The sequence below is a fragment of the Diadema antillarum genome, unplaced genomic scaffold (genome assembly GCF_040938485.1).
Source record: "Diadema antillarum isolate AM-2024a unplaced genomic scaffold, OU_Dant_1.0 seq00000081_RagTag, whole genome shotgun sequence".
In the NCBI taxonomy this organism is placed as follows: domain Eukaryota; kingdom Metazoa; phylum Echinodermata; class Echinoidea; order Diadematoida; family Diadematidae; genus Diadema; species Diadema antillarum.
The window spans coordinates 1,283,898-1,300,249 of NW_027271174.1; the positions used below are offsets into that span (position 1 = coordinate 1,283,898).

Sequence of the window (16,352 nt, forward strand, 5' to 3'; positions counted from 1 at the left end):
CCTTCCCTACAATTGTTGTATATTTCTTTCTTTTGAAAAGATAGATCATAAACGTAACAACATTGGATCTTTATAATTCAAGTTTCAGCAACCTTTGTTGTTTCCGTCATCAAAAAGATTTTTCTGTATTTCATAATATACTGTTTAACTGCATAATATATGTACACTATCTGGACTACAGATTTAAGAAAGTTTACCGTCATTGACTAATTGTTTAACGTGCCACCCCATGCAAAAGGACCTAAAGACGTACACAATTAAAAAAGAGCCTATATCTTTAACGACTGTTCTAATCACAACTTGGTGAAATAACGAAGCAGCACATAAGACAGTATAGATCTTTCCTTGAGATAGTACAAAGTGTATAATCTTTCGCGACAATGTTTCATTTAACAGATTATGCATTGGAGGCCTACTTCCTTGTTTTGAACCTTGCAACTCAAGCATTACAGCAGCTCGTGTTATATGTATCGGCGCCGAGCATTTCGTGCACGAATTACATATACAGTCCTATAGTTTCTATTCCAACAACCCCATACAGCGAGTGAAGTATTCCAAGCGAAACATCTTGCACTATGTTTTCGAGTGAGGAAGTAGACCTATTCGAGACTGTGTGAACATGATACCATTTGGAGTGTATTGGGATTTGTGATGGCTGAACGCAGTGATGATGCTGTTTCGTGTTATTGAATTTGCATTGCTGTTCTTTTCACGGTACCGGGCACATCGACAATTTTGCTGAAGGCCTATTTCTGGCATGACGCCAAATAGCCTGGCATTGGCAACTCAGAATTCCCTCACATTTAAAACATCTGCACTTTGTAACTCACTGCTAAATGTATGATAGCTTCATAGAAACCTAAGTGCTGATCCGGAAAGCATAATGTAAAAGTGATAGGAGTGAATCTAATAGTAACAGTATTTTACGGATGAAATAAGATATCGAGGAAATAAACACGGAGGTTAATCAATTTGTCAATCTAAACGGCAAACGATGATGAAAAAAAGCACGCAAAAACAGAAAATGGTTTCATCTGACAGATAGTTGCTATATAGAGTTATGCGTTGTAGATATGAGACCTATGATTAAGTCAGTTACAATAAAACGAGCAAGAAGCCAACAAGCGAGAGTTCACAACTCGATCTCGCCAAGATTTTTGCGAGTTTTCTGGTTTGATCCATGCCATGCTTGAAGCTGGTACCTTTTATGGCTATCTGTTCATCACTGTTAAAGGATATATCAATTTCAAAATTGATAAGTCTCCCACAGAGTTTTAGTTGTTATTGTTTGGTTTTTTTTTTTTTTTTTTTTTGCTTATGGTGGTCAATAATCTTGGGTATCATAGATCGATAAACATGATAAATGCAGTGTTTAATAACATTTCGAGGTAAAAGAGTCATGGAAGACGATGAAGACTATTAAGAACCACTCGATTGTTTTCAACATAGAGCTAAAGCGAACCAAAATCAATTGTCGCACAACAGAATGGACATACACCATCATTCTCTATCATATCTGCACAGCAAAGTACAGGTAAAACTTTATTTAAACTTGTGTCATTGCGTTGATTGCTGTTTTGTACCTAACTCTAACTCCGAACCCATATCCCCCTTCAGTGAGTATCATGATTATTCTATATCACCCTGCAAAACAAAACCAGTAGGTCGCTAGACATGAATTTGTACTGAGGGACAGATTCTGAAATATGGTTCTGAAATATCCTGTACTGCTGATATCAGAAGTGATCTCACGGCGTTGTTTTTTCCTACCCATATTGAGAAGTGCAATGGCTCAAAGTCTCTCTTCGCTGACCGGTAGGGGGTATTCATGTCTTGTCAGGTCAAGGGGTTAAATTTCGTCGAGTCTGACGTTGGGCCTTTTGTTTGATTTCGGGCAAATTCGGGCAAAACAAGACGTAATGTACACGAATACAGTAACCGTGTGCACAAGCAAACAGTGAAGGTAATGAAATGCGTTTTTAATACTTTATGAAGTAAAGATACAGCTTGTAACACACATTTTTCGTATTAATGATACTCAATATTTGAACCTTTTTTTCTGTGATATTTGTAAGGGTATTTAAAATGAATTTATCGAGAAAGTATGCGTTTAATCGGGAGAAGAAAACGAAACCTCTTCGCAATTAAGGGTTTTGTAATGATTGACCCGTACAACGTACGTGACTTCGGGGTTTCCCAAACAGTGATGTTACCATTGCCGCACTTGTTGAGTTATGTTGTACATCTTACGTGAGCGTAATAAACTGCTGGGTATGTCATCCGCCAAAAACTGGGGACCAGGAATAAGGTGATGTACATGAATCTACATGGAGTCTTCAAATTTTGTAGCAAACGCTTTGGTGAACGGACTAACATCGAAACGTCTGACGGTGTTTTCGTTTTCCGTGAACAAGTAAGTCTATGATTCGCTATTGTTTCAGGAAACACGAAAATGTCCTACTCTAACCGTTGCGGGTAGCTCGGTACCCACATATTTCTTTCATTCGAATTTTTCTTTCCACTGTAACGTACGTGGACAGTTTGTCGTGTGTTGGCCGTGTGCGTTATAGGCTGGCAATTTCAATATCAATTTGTAGGCCACATTTACATTTCGAGTAAAAAGATATAAAGGCCTACAGTGTTCTAAGGAAACCCACTGAAACCAAGTGCGCATTCGATCTTTAGAGTAAGGTGATCCACGCCTGCATTAAGTTCTTCTTTGTAGTGGATCACTTCGTCAATTAGTTTACATCTTTATGTCATTTCTGTGAAGTATGAATTCTGCTATTTTATGGTCATTCGCACATACATTCTGTAAAATCATCTATAGCTTGTGATCTAACTTTCTGCTTGTATACATTACATTCTCTATTGCCGTTTGTTCGATGAAGACATGGATGAAAGAGAAGGATCAAATTATCAAGAATGATTGCAAGAAAGCATACGATTAACTGGAATGAAAAAAAAAGTAATAATTGTGTCCCCTTGGATCTTTTCTCCGTATTACGGTAGATGAGTTCGATAATTCCTACACAATGCTCCCATTTCTGCTCAGTATGTTGCATTCAGGATGTCAACATCTTCGTGCCTGTAATATATACGCTGTGACCATAACGACAGTGAATAGCAATACTCGTTGTATACCACATTGCATTATCATTATTATTATTTTTAGCAAGTACAACTTGGTGATGTAACCACTAAAGCGAAGTATATGGCAGTTATCACTATTTATTTTCCACAAGGAATTTTGACCATTATTTTCATCAGCCAAGTTTCATGAGAAGTGACTAACAACTATTTCCTATAGTATCTATACTGTTGGATAATTGATAGGGAAAGAAAAAAAAATATGCCACAAAATGAATTTGATGATGGTTTTTGTTATCATCATTGCAGCATTACCATTTTTCTCTTTTTTTCAAGAACAACGCCTTTTTGTTTTCAGTTTGATTTAATGACGCAATTTAGAGGAACGTTTGTATATAACATCTATTTTATACAACCTTGCTCAAATTCAGAGTTTATATTCCTCGTTAGTAAGTAAATTTTACCGACTGTGATTTAGGCGTTTCATAATGAAAATTCTATGCCTTCTCTTTCAATAGTTATGACGTGACGTGGGAGAACCTTCCCTACAATTGTTGTATATTTCTTTCTTTTGAAAAGATAGATCATAAACGTAACAACATTGGATCTTTATAATTCAAGTTTCAACAACCTTTGTTGTTTCCGTCATCAAAAAGATTTTTCTGTATTTCATAATATACTGTTTAACTGCATAATATATGTACACTATCTGGACTACAGATTTAAGAAAGTTTACCGTCATTGACTAATTGTTTAACGTGCCACCCCATGCAAAAGGACCTAAAGACGTACACAATTAAAAAAGAGCCTATATCTTTAACGACTGTTCTAATCACAACTTGGTGAAATAACGAAGCAGCACATAAGACAGTATAGATCTTTCCTTGAGATAGTACAAAGTGTATAATCTTTCGCGACAATGTTTCATTTAACAGATTATGCATTGGAGGCCTACTTCCTTGTTTTGAACCTTGCAACTCAAGCATTACAGCAGCTCGTGTTATATGTATCGGCGCCGAGCATTTCGTGCACGAATTACATATACAGTCCTATAGTTTCTATTCCAACAACCCCATACAGCGAGTGAAGTTTTCCAAGCGAAACATCTTGCACTATGTTTTCGAGTGAGGAAGTAGACCTATTCGAGACTGTGTGAACATGATACCATTTGGAGTGTATTGGGATTTGTGATGGCTGACCGCAGTGATGATGCTGTTTCGTGTTATTGAATTTGCATTGCTGTTCTTTTCACGGTACCGGGCACATCGACAATTTTGCTGAAGGCCTATTTCTGGCATGACGCCAAATAGCCTGGCATTGGCAACTCAGAATTCCCTCACATTTAAAACATCTGCACTTTGTAACTCACTGCTAAATGTATGATAGCTTCATAGAAACCTAAGTGCTGATCCGGAAAGCATAATGTAAAAGTGATAGGAGTGAATCTAATAGTTACAGTAATTTACGGATGAAATAAGATATCGAGGAAATAAACACGGAGGTTAATCAATTTGTCAATCTAAACGGCAAACGATGATGAAAAAAAGCACGCAAAAACAGGAAATGGTTTCATCTGACAGATAGTTGCTATATAGAGTTATGCGTTGTAGATATGAGACCTATGATTAAGTCAGTTACAATAAAACGAGCAAGAAGCCAACAAGCGAGAGTTCACAACTCGATCTCGCCAAGATTTTTGCGAGTTTTCTGGTTTGATCCATGCCATGCTTGAAGCTGGTGCCTTTTATGGCTATCTGTTCATCACTGTTAAAGGATATATCAATTTCAAAATTGATAAGTCTCCCCCAGTGTTTTAGTTGTTGTTGTTGTTGTTGTTGTTTTTTTTTTTTGCTTATGGTGGTCAATAATCTTGGGTATCATAGATCGATAAACATGATAAATGCAGTGTTAATAACATTTCGAGGTAAAAGAGTCATGGAAGACGATGAAGACTATTAAGAACCACTCGATTGTTTTCAACATAGAGCTAAAGCGAACCAAAATCAATTGTCGCACAATAGAATGGACATACACCATCATTCTCTATCATATCTGCACAGCAAAGTACAGGTAAAACTTTATTTAAACTTGTGTCATTGCGGTGATTGCTGTTTTGTACCTAACTCTAACTCCGAACCCATATCCCCCTTCAGTGAGTATCATGATTATTCTATATCACCCTGCAAAACAAAACCAGTAGGTCGCTAGACATGAATTTGTACTGAGGGACAGATTCTGAAATATGGTTCTGAAATATCCTGTACTGCTGATATCAGAAGTGATCTCACGGCGTTGTTTTTTCCTACCCATATTGAGAAGTGCAATGGCTCAAAGTCTCTCTTCGCTGACCGGTAGGGGGTATTCATGTCTTGTCAGGTCAAGGGGTTAAATTTCGTCGAGTCTGACGTTGGGCCTTTTGTTTGATTTCGGGCAAATTCGGGCAAAACAAGACGTAATGTACACGAATACAGTAACCGTGTGCACAAGGAAACAGTGAAGGTAATGAAATGCGTTTTTAATACTTTATGAAGTAAAGATACAGCTTGTAACACACATTTTTCGTATTAACGATACTCAATATTTGAACCTTTTTTTCTGTGATATTTGTAAGGGTATTTAAAATGAATTTATCGAGAAAGTATGCGTTTAATCGGGAGAAGAAAACGAAACCTCTTCGCAATTAAGGGTTTTGTAATGATCGACCCGTACAACGTACGTGACTTCGGGGTTTCCCAAACAGTGATGTTACCATTGCCGCACTTGTTGAGTTATGTTGTACATCTTACGTGAGCGTAATAAACTGCTGGGTATGTCATCCGCCAAAAACTGGGGACCAGGAATAAGGTGAGGTACATGAATCTACATGGAGTCTTCAAATTTTGTAGCAAACGCTTTGGTGAACGGACTAACATCGAAACGTCTGACGGTGTTTTCGTTTTCCGTGAACAAGTAAGTCTATGATTCGCTATTGTTTCAGGAAACACGAAAATGTCCTACTCTAACCGTTGCGGGTAGCTCGGTACCCACATATTTCTTTCATTCGAATTTTTCTTTCCACTGTAACGTACGTGGACAGTTTGTCGTGTGTTGGCCGTGTGCGTTATAGGCTGGCAATTTCAATATCAATTTGTAGGCCACATTTACATTTCGAGTAAAAAGATATAAAGGCCTACAGTGTTCTAAGGAAACCCACTGAAACAAAGTGCGCATTCGATCTTGAGAGTAAGGTGATCCACGCCTGCATTAAGTTCTTCTTTGTAGTGGATCACTTCGTCAATTAGTTTACATCTTTATGTCATTTCTGTGAAGTGTGAATTCTGCTATTTTATGGTCATTCGCACATACATTCTGTAAAATTATCTATAGCTTGTGCTCTAACTTTCTGCTTGTATACATTACATTCTCTATTGCCGTTTGTTCGATGAAAACATGGATGAAAGAGAAGGATCAAATTATCAAGAATGATTGCAAGAAAGCATACGATTAACTGGAATGAAAAAAAGTAATAATTGTGTCCCCTTGGATCTTTTCTCCGTATTACGGTAGATGAGTTCGATAATTCCTACACAATGCTCCCATTTCTGCTCAGTATGTTGCATTCAGGATGTCAACATCTTCGTGCCTGTAATATATACGCTGTGACCATAACGACAGTGAATAGCAATACTCGTTGTATACCACATTGCATTATCATTATTATTATTTTTAGCAAGTACAACTTGGTGATGTAACCACTAAAGCGAAGTATATGGCAGTTATCACTATTTATTTTCCACAAGGAATTTTGACCATTATTTTCATCAGCCAAGTTTCATGAGAAGTGACTAACAACTATTTCCTATAGTATCTATACTGTTGGATAATTGATAGGGAAAGAAAAAAAATATGCCACAAAATGAATTTGATGATGGTTTTTGTTATCATCATTGCAGCATTACCATTTTTCTCTTTTTTTCAAGAACAACGCCTTTTTGTTTTCAGTTTGATTTAATGACGCAATTTAGAGGAACGTTTGTATATAACATCTATTTTATACAACCTTGCTCAAATTCAGAGTTTATATTCCTCGTTAGTAAGTAAATTTTACCGACTGTGATTTAGGCGTTTCATAATGAAAATTCTATGCCTTCTCTTTCAATAGTTATGACGTGACGTGGGAGAACCTTCCCTACAATTGTTGTATATTTCTTTCTTTTGAAAAGATAGATCATAAACGTAACAACATTGGATCTTTATAATTCAAGTTTCAACAACCTTTGTTGTTTCCGTCATCAAAAAGATTTTTCTGTATTTCATATACTGTTTAACTGCATAATATATGTACACTATCTGGACTACAGATTTAAGAAAGTTTACCGTCATTGACTAATTGTTTAACGTGCCACCCCATGCAAAAGGACCTAAAGACGTACACAATTAAAAAAGAGCCTATATCTTTAACGACTGTTCTAATCACAACTTGGTGAAATAACGAAGCAGCACATAAGACAGTATAGATCTTTCCTTGAGATAGTACAAAGTGTATAATCTTTCGCGACAATGTTTCATTTAACAGATTATGCATTGGAGGCCTACTTCCTTGTTTTGAACCTTGCAACTCAAGCATTACAGCAGCTCGTGTTATATGTATCGGCGCCGAGCATTTCGTGCACGAATTACATATACAGTCCTATAGTTTCTATTCCAACAACCCCATACAGCGAGTGAAGTTTTCCAAGCGAAACATCTTGCACTATGTTTTCGAGTGAGGAAGTAGACCTATTCGAGACTGTGTGAACATGATACCATTTGGAGTGTATTGGGATTTGTGATGGCTGACCGCAGTGATGATGCTGTTTCGTGTTATTGAATTTGCATTGCTGTTCTTTTCACGGTACCGGGCACATCGACAATTTTGCTGAAGGCCTATTTCTGGCATGACGCCAAATAGCCTGGCATTGGCAACTCAGAATTCCCTCACATTTAAAACATCTGCACTTTGTAACTCACTGCTAAATGTATGATAGCTTCATAGAAACCTAAGTGCTGATCCGGAAAGCATAATGTAAAAGTGATAGGAGTGAATCTAATAGTTACAGTAATTTACGGATGAAATAAGATATCGAGGAAATAAACACGGAGGTTAATCAATTTGTCAATCTAAACGGCAAACGATGATGAAAAAAAGCACGCAAAAACAGGAAATGGTTTCATCTGACAGATAGTTGCTATATAGAGTTATGCATTGTAGATATGAGACCTATGATTAAGTCAGTTACAATAAAACGAGCAAGAAGCCAACAAGCGAGAGTTCACAACTCGATCTCGCCAAGATTTTTGCGAGTTTTCTGGTTTGATCCATGCCATGCTTGAAGCTGGTGCCTTTTATGGCTATCTGTTCATCACTGTTAAAGGATATATCAATTTCAAAATTGATAAGTCTCCCACAGTGTTTTATTTGTTTTTTTTTTATTTATTTTTTTTTTTTTGCTTATGGTGGTCAATAATCTTGGGTATCATAGATCGATAAACATGATAAATGCAGTGTTTAATAACATTTCGAGGTAAAAGAGTCATGGAAGACGATGAAGACTATTAAGAACCACTCGATTGTTTTCAACATAGAGCTAAAGCGAACCAAAATCAATTGTCGCACAACAGAATGGACATACACCATCATTCTCTATCATATCTGCACAGCAAAGTACAGGTAAAACTTTATTTAAACTTGTGTCATTGCGGTGATTGCTGTTTTGTACCTAACTCTAACTCCGAACCCATATCCCCCTTCAGTGAGTATCATGATTATTCTATATCACCCTGCAAAACAAAACCAGTAGGTCGCTAGACATGAATTTGTACTGAGGGACAGATTCTGAAATATGGTTCTGAAATATCCTGTACTGCTGATATCAGAAGTGATCTCACGGCGTTGTTTTTTCCTACCCATATTGAGAAGTGCAATGGCTCAAAGTCTCTCTTCGCTGACCGGTAGGGGGTATTCATGTCTTGTCAGGTCAAGGGGTTAAATTTCGTCGAGTCTGACGTTGGGCCTTTTGTTTGATTTCGGGCAAATTCGGGCAAAACAAGACGTAATGTACACGAATACAGTAACCGTGTGCACAAGGAAACAGTGAAGGTAATGAAATGCGTTTTTAATACTTTATGAAGTAAAGATACAGCTTGTAACACACATTTTTCGTATTAACGATACTCAATATTTGAACCTTTTTTTCTGTGATATTTGTAAGGGTATTTAAAATGAATTTATCGAGAAAGTATGCGTTTAATCGGGAGAAGAAAACGAAACCTCTTCGCAATTAAGGGTTTTGTAATGATTGACCCGTACAACGTACGTGACTTCGGGGTTTCCCAAACAGTGATGTTACCATTGCCGCACTTGTTGAGTTATGTTGTACATCTTACGTGAGCGTAATAAACTGCTGGGTATGTCATCCGCCAAAAACTGGGGACCAGGAATAAGGTGATGTACATGAATCTACATGGAGTCTTCAAATTTTGTAGCAAACGCTTTGGTGAACGGACTAACATCGAAACGTCTGACGGTGTTTTCGTTTTCCGTGAACAAGTAAGTCTATGATTCGCTATTGTTTCAGGAAACACGAAAATGTCCTACTCTAACCGTTGCGGGTAGCTCGGTACCCACATATTTCTTTCATTCGAATTTTTCTTTCCACTGTAACGTACGTGGACAGTTTGTCGTGTGTTGGCCGTGTGCGTTATAGGCTGGCAATTTCAATATCAATTTGTAGGCCACATTTACATTTCGAGTAAAAAGATATAAAGGCCTACAGTGTTCTAAGGAAACCCACTGAAACCAAGTGCGCATTCGATCTTGAGAGTAAGGTGATCCACGCCTGCATTAAGTTCTTCTTTGTAGTGGATCACTTCGTCAATTAGTTTACATCTTTATGTCATTTCTGTGAAGTATGAATTCTGCTATTTTATGGTCATTCGCACATACATTCTGTAAAATCATCTATAGCTTGTGCTCTAACTTTCTGCTTGTATACATTACATTCTCTATTGCCGTTTGTTCGATGAAAACATGGATGAAAGAGAAGGATCAAATTATCAAGAATGATTGCAAGAAAGCATACGATTAACTGGAATGAAAAAAAAGTAATAATTGTGTCCCCTTGGATCTTTTCTCCGTATTACGGTAGATGAGTTCGATAATTCCTACACAATGCTCCCATTTCTGCTCAGTATGTTGCATTCAGGATGTCAACATCTTCGTGCCTGTAATATATACGCTGTGACCATAACGACAGTGAATAGCAATACTCGTTGTATACCACATTGCATTATCATTATTATTATTTTTAGCAAGTACAACTTGGTGATGTAACCACTAAAGCGAAGTATATGGCAGTTATCACTATTTATTTTCCACAAGGAATTTTGACCATTATTTTCATCAGCCAAGTTTCATGAGAAGTGACTAACAACTATTTCCTATAGTATCTATACTGTTGGATAATTGATAGGGAAAGAAAAAAATATGCCACAAAATGAATTTGATGATGGTTTTTGTTATCATCATTGCAGCATTACCATTTTTCTCTTTTTTTCAAGAACAACGCCTTTTTGTTTTCAGTTTGATTTAATGACGCAATTTAGAGGAACGTTTGTATATAACATCTATTTTATACAACCTTGCTCAAATTCAGAGTTTATATTCCTCGTTAGTAAGTAAATTTTACCGACTGTGATTTAGGCGTTTCATAATGAAAATTCTATGCCTTCTCTTTCAATAGTTATGACGTGACGTGGGAGAACCTTCCCTACAATTGTTGTATATTTCTTTCTTTTGAAAAGATAGATCATAAACGTAACAACATTGGATCTTTATAATTCAAGTTTCAACAACCTTTGTTGTTTCCGTCATCAAAAAGATTTTTCTGTATTTCATAATATACTGTTTAACTGCATAATATATGTACACTATCTGGACTACAGATTTAAGAAAGTTTACCGTCATTGACTAATTGTTTAACGTGCCACCCCATGCAAAAGGACCTAAAGACGTACACAATTAAAAAAGAGCCTATATCTTTAACGACTGTTCTAATCACAACTTGGTGAAATAACGAAGCAGCACATAAGACAGTATAGATCTTTCCTTGAGATAGTACAAAGTGTATAATCTTTCGCGACAATGTTTCATTTAACAGATTATGCATTGGAGGCCTACTTCCTTGTTTTGAACCTTGCAACTCAAGCATTACAGCAGCTCGTGTTATATGTATCGGCGCCGAGCATTTCGTGCACGAATTACATATACAGTCCTATAGTTTCTATTCCAACAACCCCATACAGCGAGTGAAGTATTCCAAGCGAAACATCTTGCACTATGTTTTCGAGTGAGGAAGTAGACCTATTCGAGACTGTGTGAACATGATACCATTTGGAGTGTATTGGGATTTGTGATGGCTGAACGCAGTGATGATGCTGTTTCGTGTTATTGAATTTGCATTGCTGTTCTTTTCACGGTACCGGGCACATCGACAATTTTGCTGAAGGCCTATTTCTGGCATGACGCCAAATAGCCTGGCATTGGCAACTCAGAATTCCCTCACATTTAAAACATCTGCACTTTGTAACTCACTGCTAAATGTATGATAGCTTCATAGAAACCTAAGTGCTGATCCGGAAAGCATAATGTAAAAGTGATAGGAGTGAATCTAATAGTAACAGTAATTTACGGATGAAATAAGATATCGAGGAAATAAACACGGAGGTTAATCAATTTGTCAATCTAAACGGCAAACGATGATGAAAAAAAGCACGCAAAAACAGGAAATGGTTTCATCTGACAGATAGTTGCTATATAGAGTTATGCGTTGTAGATATGAGACCTATGATTAAGTCAGTTACAATAAAACGAGCAAGAAGCCAACAAGCGAGAGTTCACAACTCGATCTCGCCAAGATTTTTGCGAGTTTTCTGGTTTGATCCATGCCATGCTTGAAGCTGGTGCCTTTTATGGCTATCTGTTCATCACTGTTAAAGGATATATCAATTTCAAAATTGATAAGTCTCCCACAGTGTTTTATTTATTTTTTTATTTATTTATTTTTTTTTTTGCTTATGGTGGTCAATAATCTTGGGTATCATAGATCGATAAACATGATAAATGCAGTGTTTAATAACATTTCGAGGTAAAAGAGTCATGGAAGACGATGAAGACTGTTAAGAACCACTCGATTGTTTTCAACATAGAGCTAAAGCAAACCAAAATCAATTGTCGCACAACAGAATGGACATACACCATCATTCTCTATCATATCTGCACAGCAAAGTACAGGTAAAACTTTATTTAAACTTGTGTCATTGCGTTGATTGCTGTTTTGTACCTAACTCTAACTCCGAACCCATATCCCCCTTCAGTGAGTATCATGATTATTCTATATCACCCTGCAAAACAAAACCAGTAGGTCGCTAGACATGAATTTGTACTGAGGGACAGATTCTGAAATATGGTTCTGAAATATCCTGTACTGCTGATATCAGAAGTGATCTCACGGCGTTGTTTTTTCCTACCCATATTGAGAAGTGCAATGGCTCAAAGTCTCTCTTCGCTGACCGGTAGGGGGTATTCATGTCTTGTCAGGTCAAGGGGTTAAATTTCGTCGAGTCTGACGTTGGGCCTTTTGTTTGATTTCGGGCAAATTCGGGCAAAACAAGACGTAATGTACACGAATACAGTAACCGTGTGCACAAGCAAACAGTGAAGGTAATGAAATGCGTTTTTAATACTTTATGAAGTAAAGATACAGCTTGTAACACACATTTTTCGTATTAACGATACTCAATATTTGAACCTTTTTTTCTGTGATATTTGTAAGGGTATTTAAAATGAATTTATCGAGAAAGTATGCGTTTAATCGGGAGAAGAAAACGAAACCTCTTCGCAATTAAGGGTTTTGTAATGATTGACCCGTACAACGTACGTGACTTCGGGGTTTCCCAAACAGTGATGTTACCATTGCCGCACTTGTTGAGTTATGTTGTACATCTTACGTGAGCGTAATAAACTGCTGGGTATGTCATCCGCCAAAAACTGGGGACCAGGAATAAGGTGATGTACATGAATCTACATGGAGTCTTCAAATTTTGTAGCAAACGCTTTGGTGAACGGACTAACATCGAAACGTCTGACGGTGTTTTCGTTTTCCGTGAACAAGTAAGTCTATGATTCGCTATTGTTTCAGGAAACACGAAAATGTCCTACTCTAACCGTTGCGGGTAGCTCGGTACCCACATATTTCTTTCATTCGAATTTTTCTTTCCACTGTAACGTACGTGGACAGTTTGTCGTGTGTTGGCCGTGTGCGTTATAGGCTGGCAATTTCAATATCAATTTGTAGGCCACATTTACATTTCGAGTAAAAAGATATAAAGGCCTACAGTGTTCTAAGGAAACCCACTGAAACCAAGTGCGCATTCGATCTTGAGAGTAAGGTGATCCACGCCTGCATTAAGTTCTTCTTTGTAGTGGATCACTTCGTCAATTAGTTTACATCTTTATGTCATTTCTGTGAAGTATGAATTCTGCTATTTTATGGTCATTCGCACATACATTCTGTAAAATCATCTATAGCTTGTGCTCTAACTTTCTGCTTGTATACATTACATTCTCTATTGCCGTTTGTTCGATGAAAACATGGATGAAAGAGAAGGATCAAATTATCAAGAATGATTGCAAGAAAGCATACGATTAACTGGAATGAAAAAAAAAAGTAATAATTGTGTCCCCTTGGATCTTTTCTCCGTATTACGGTAGATGAGTTCGATAATTCCTACACAATGCTCCCATTTCTGCTCAGTATGTTGCATTCAGGATGTCAACATCTTCGTGCCTGTAATATATACGCTGTGACCATAACGACAGTGAATAGCAATACTCGTTGTATACCACATTGCATTATCATTATTATTATTTTTAGCAAGTACAACTTGGTGATGTAACCACTAAAGCGAAGTATATGGCAGTTATCACTATTTATTTTCCACAAGGAATTTTGACCATTATTTTCATCAGCCAAGTTTCATGAGAAGTGACTAACAACTATTTCCTATAGTATCTATACTGTTGGATAATTGATAGGGAAAGAAAAAAATATGCCACAAAATGAATTTGATGATGGTTTTTGTTATCATCATTGCAGCATTACCATTTTTCTCTTTTTTTTCAAGAAAAACGTCTTTTTGTTTTCAGTTTGATTTAATGACGCAATTTAGAGGAACGTTTGTATATAACATCTATTTTATACAACCTTGCTCAAATTCAGAGTTTATATTCCTCGTTAGTAAGTAAATTTTACCGACTGTGATTTAGGCGTTTCATAATAAAAATTCTATGCCTTCTCTTTCAATAGTTATGACGTGACGTGGGAGAACCTTCCCTACAATTGTTGTATATTTCTTTCTTTTGAAAAGATAGATCATAAACGTAACAACATTGGATCTTTAGAATTCAAGTTTCAACAACCTTTGTTGTTTCAGTCATCAAAAAGATTTTTCTGTATTTCATAATATACTGTTTAACTGCATAATATATGTACACTATCTGGACTACAGATTTAAGAAAGTTTACCGTCATTGACTAATTGTTTAACGTGCCACCCCATGCAAAAGGACCTAAAGACGTACACAATTAAAAAAGAGCCTATATCTTTAACGACTGTTCTAATCACAACTTGGTGAAATAACGAAGCAGCACATAAAACAGTATAGATCTTTCCTTGAGATAGTACAAAGTGTATAATCTTTCGCGACAATGTTTCATTTAACAGATTATGCATTGGAGGCCTACTTCCTTGTTTTGAACCTTGCAACTCAAGCATTACAGCAGCTCGTGTTATATGTATCGGCGCCGAGCATTTCGTGCACGAATTACGTATACAGTCCTATAGTTTCTATTCCAACAACCCCATACAGCGAGTGAAGTATTCCAAGCGAAACATCTTGCACTATGTTTTCGAGTGAGGAAGTAGACCTATTCGAGACTGTGTGAACATGATACCATTTGGAGTGTATTGGGATTTGTGATGGCTGAACGCAGTGATGATGCTGTTTCGTGTTATTGAATTTGCATTGCTGTTCTTTTCACGGTACCGGGCACATCGACAATTTTGCTGAAGGCCTATTTCTGGCATGACGCCAAATAGCCTGGCATTGGCAACTCAGAATTCCCTCACATTTAAAACATCTGCACTTTGTAACTCACTGCTAAATGTATGATAGCTTCATAGAAACCTAAGTGCTGATCCGGAAAGCATAATGTAAAAGTGATAGGAGTGAATCTAATAGTAACAGTAATTTACGGATGAAATAAGATATCGAGGAAATAAACACGGAGGTTAATCAATTTGTCAATCTAAACGGCAAACGATGATGAAAAAAAGCACTTTAGTAAAGATTATTTGTACATTTGTTTCAGTAAAAACTATGCAATCCATGCATACCCCAGGCAGAAAAGAAAAAAAAAAGATATTCATTTCACCTTCAAATAATTGCAAACTTTTGCGCAAAAAAAAAAAAGGATTCACAATCACTCGACCTAAAGGTTGAAAATAAAAGGCGACTCTTTGTTTTCTAACACCAATTGAAATTAATGCTACACAGAGAGTACAAGTAGCCTGATTAGGAATGTTATCACAAATGAATCGATCTGTTTTCTTTGTCATCCTGACGTTGCACAGCAGTTACAGATTTAATATGAGTATACGCTTGTTTGCCTCTAGTCTTAGCCCTTTTGTACCTCTACCTCTCTATTTTCACAATTTGATTTCTATACGAACTTATGTTGTGTCACCTCTCCTTCTCCTTGTTATCTTACTGTGATGTAAGATTTGTATTGTCGGATTGAATTGTATTTGGGTGTGTGTCTGTAAGGCGTGTATTTGCGTTTGCATCTGTACACACATACAGGCACACACGCACACAATATACATATAATATATATTGGTGTGAATGTCTTGTTGCTGTCTATATTCCGTTTGATTGGCTTCTTATTATTGTTATTTTCTATTTCTGTTCAAATGCATTCAAATTGGTTGCTATTTTGCTTTTATGCTTATGTCTCATCAAGCCCTTGAAAAAGGGCTGGTTGCACAGTCGAAAGCTTGGGAAATAAAGGCCATAGTGAACATCACTGGAACGTGATTCACCCAATATATATATATATATATATATATATATGTGACCGTGCACCTCAAAACGAACATAAAGTCGCACACACTGATTTTGCATGA

General features: G+C 36.9%; 1 protein-coding gene across 3 annotated transcripts in view; it reads left to right on the forward strand.

The window, feature by feature from the left end:
• Nucleotides 1-16,352, forward strand: part of LOC139726198 (uncharacterized) — an 82,726-nt gene that overhangs the window by 29,152 nt on the left and 37,222 nt on the right. The window contains exon 1 of one of the 3 annotated variants that reach the window (XM_071637267.1): nt 9,291-13,279. The exons of the other annotated variants lie outside the window; for them this stretch is intronic. The gene's annotated coding sequence lies outside the window, so the exon portion shown is untranslated. Of the gene's footprint in view, nt 1-9,290; nt 13,280-16,352 lie in introns of those variants that run through there. 3 annotated transcript variants of the gene reach the window in all.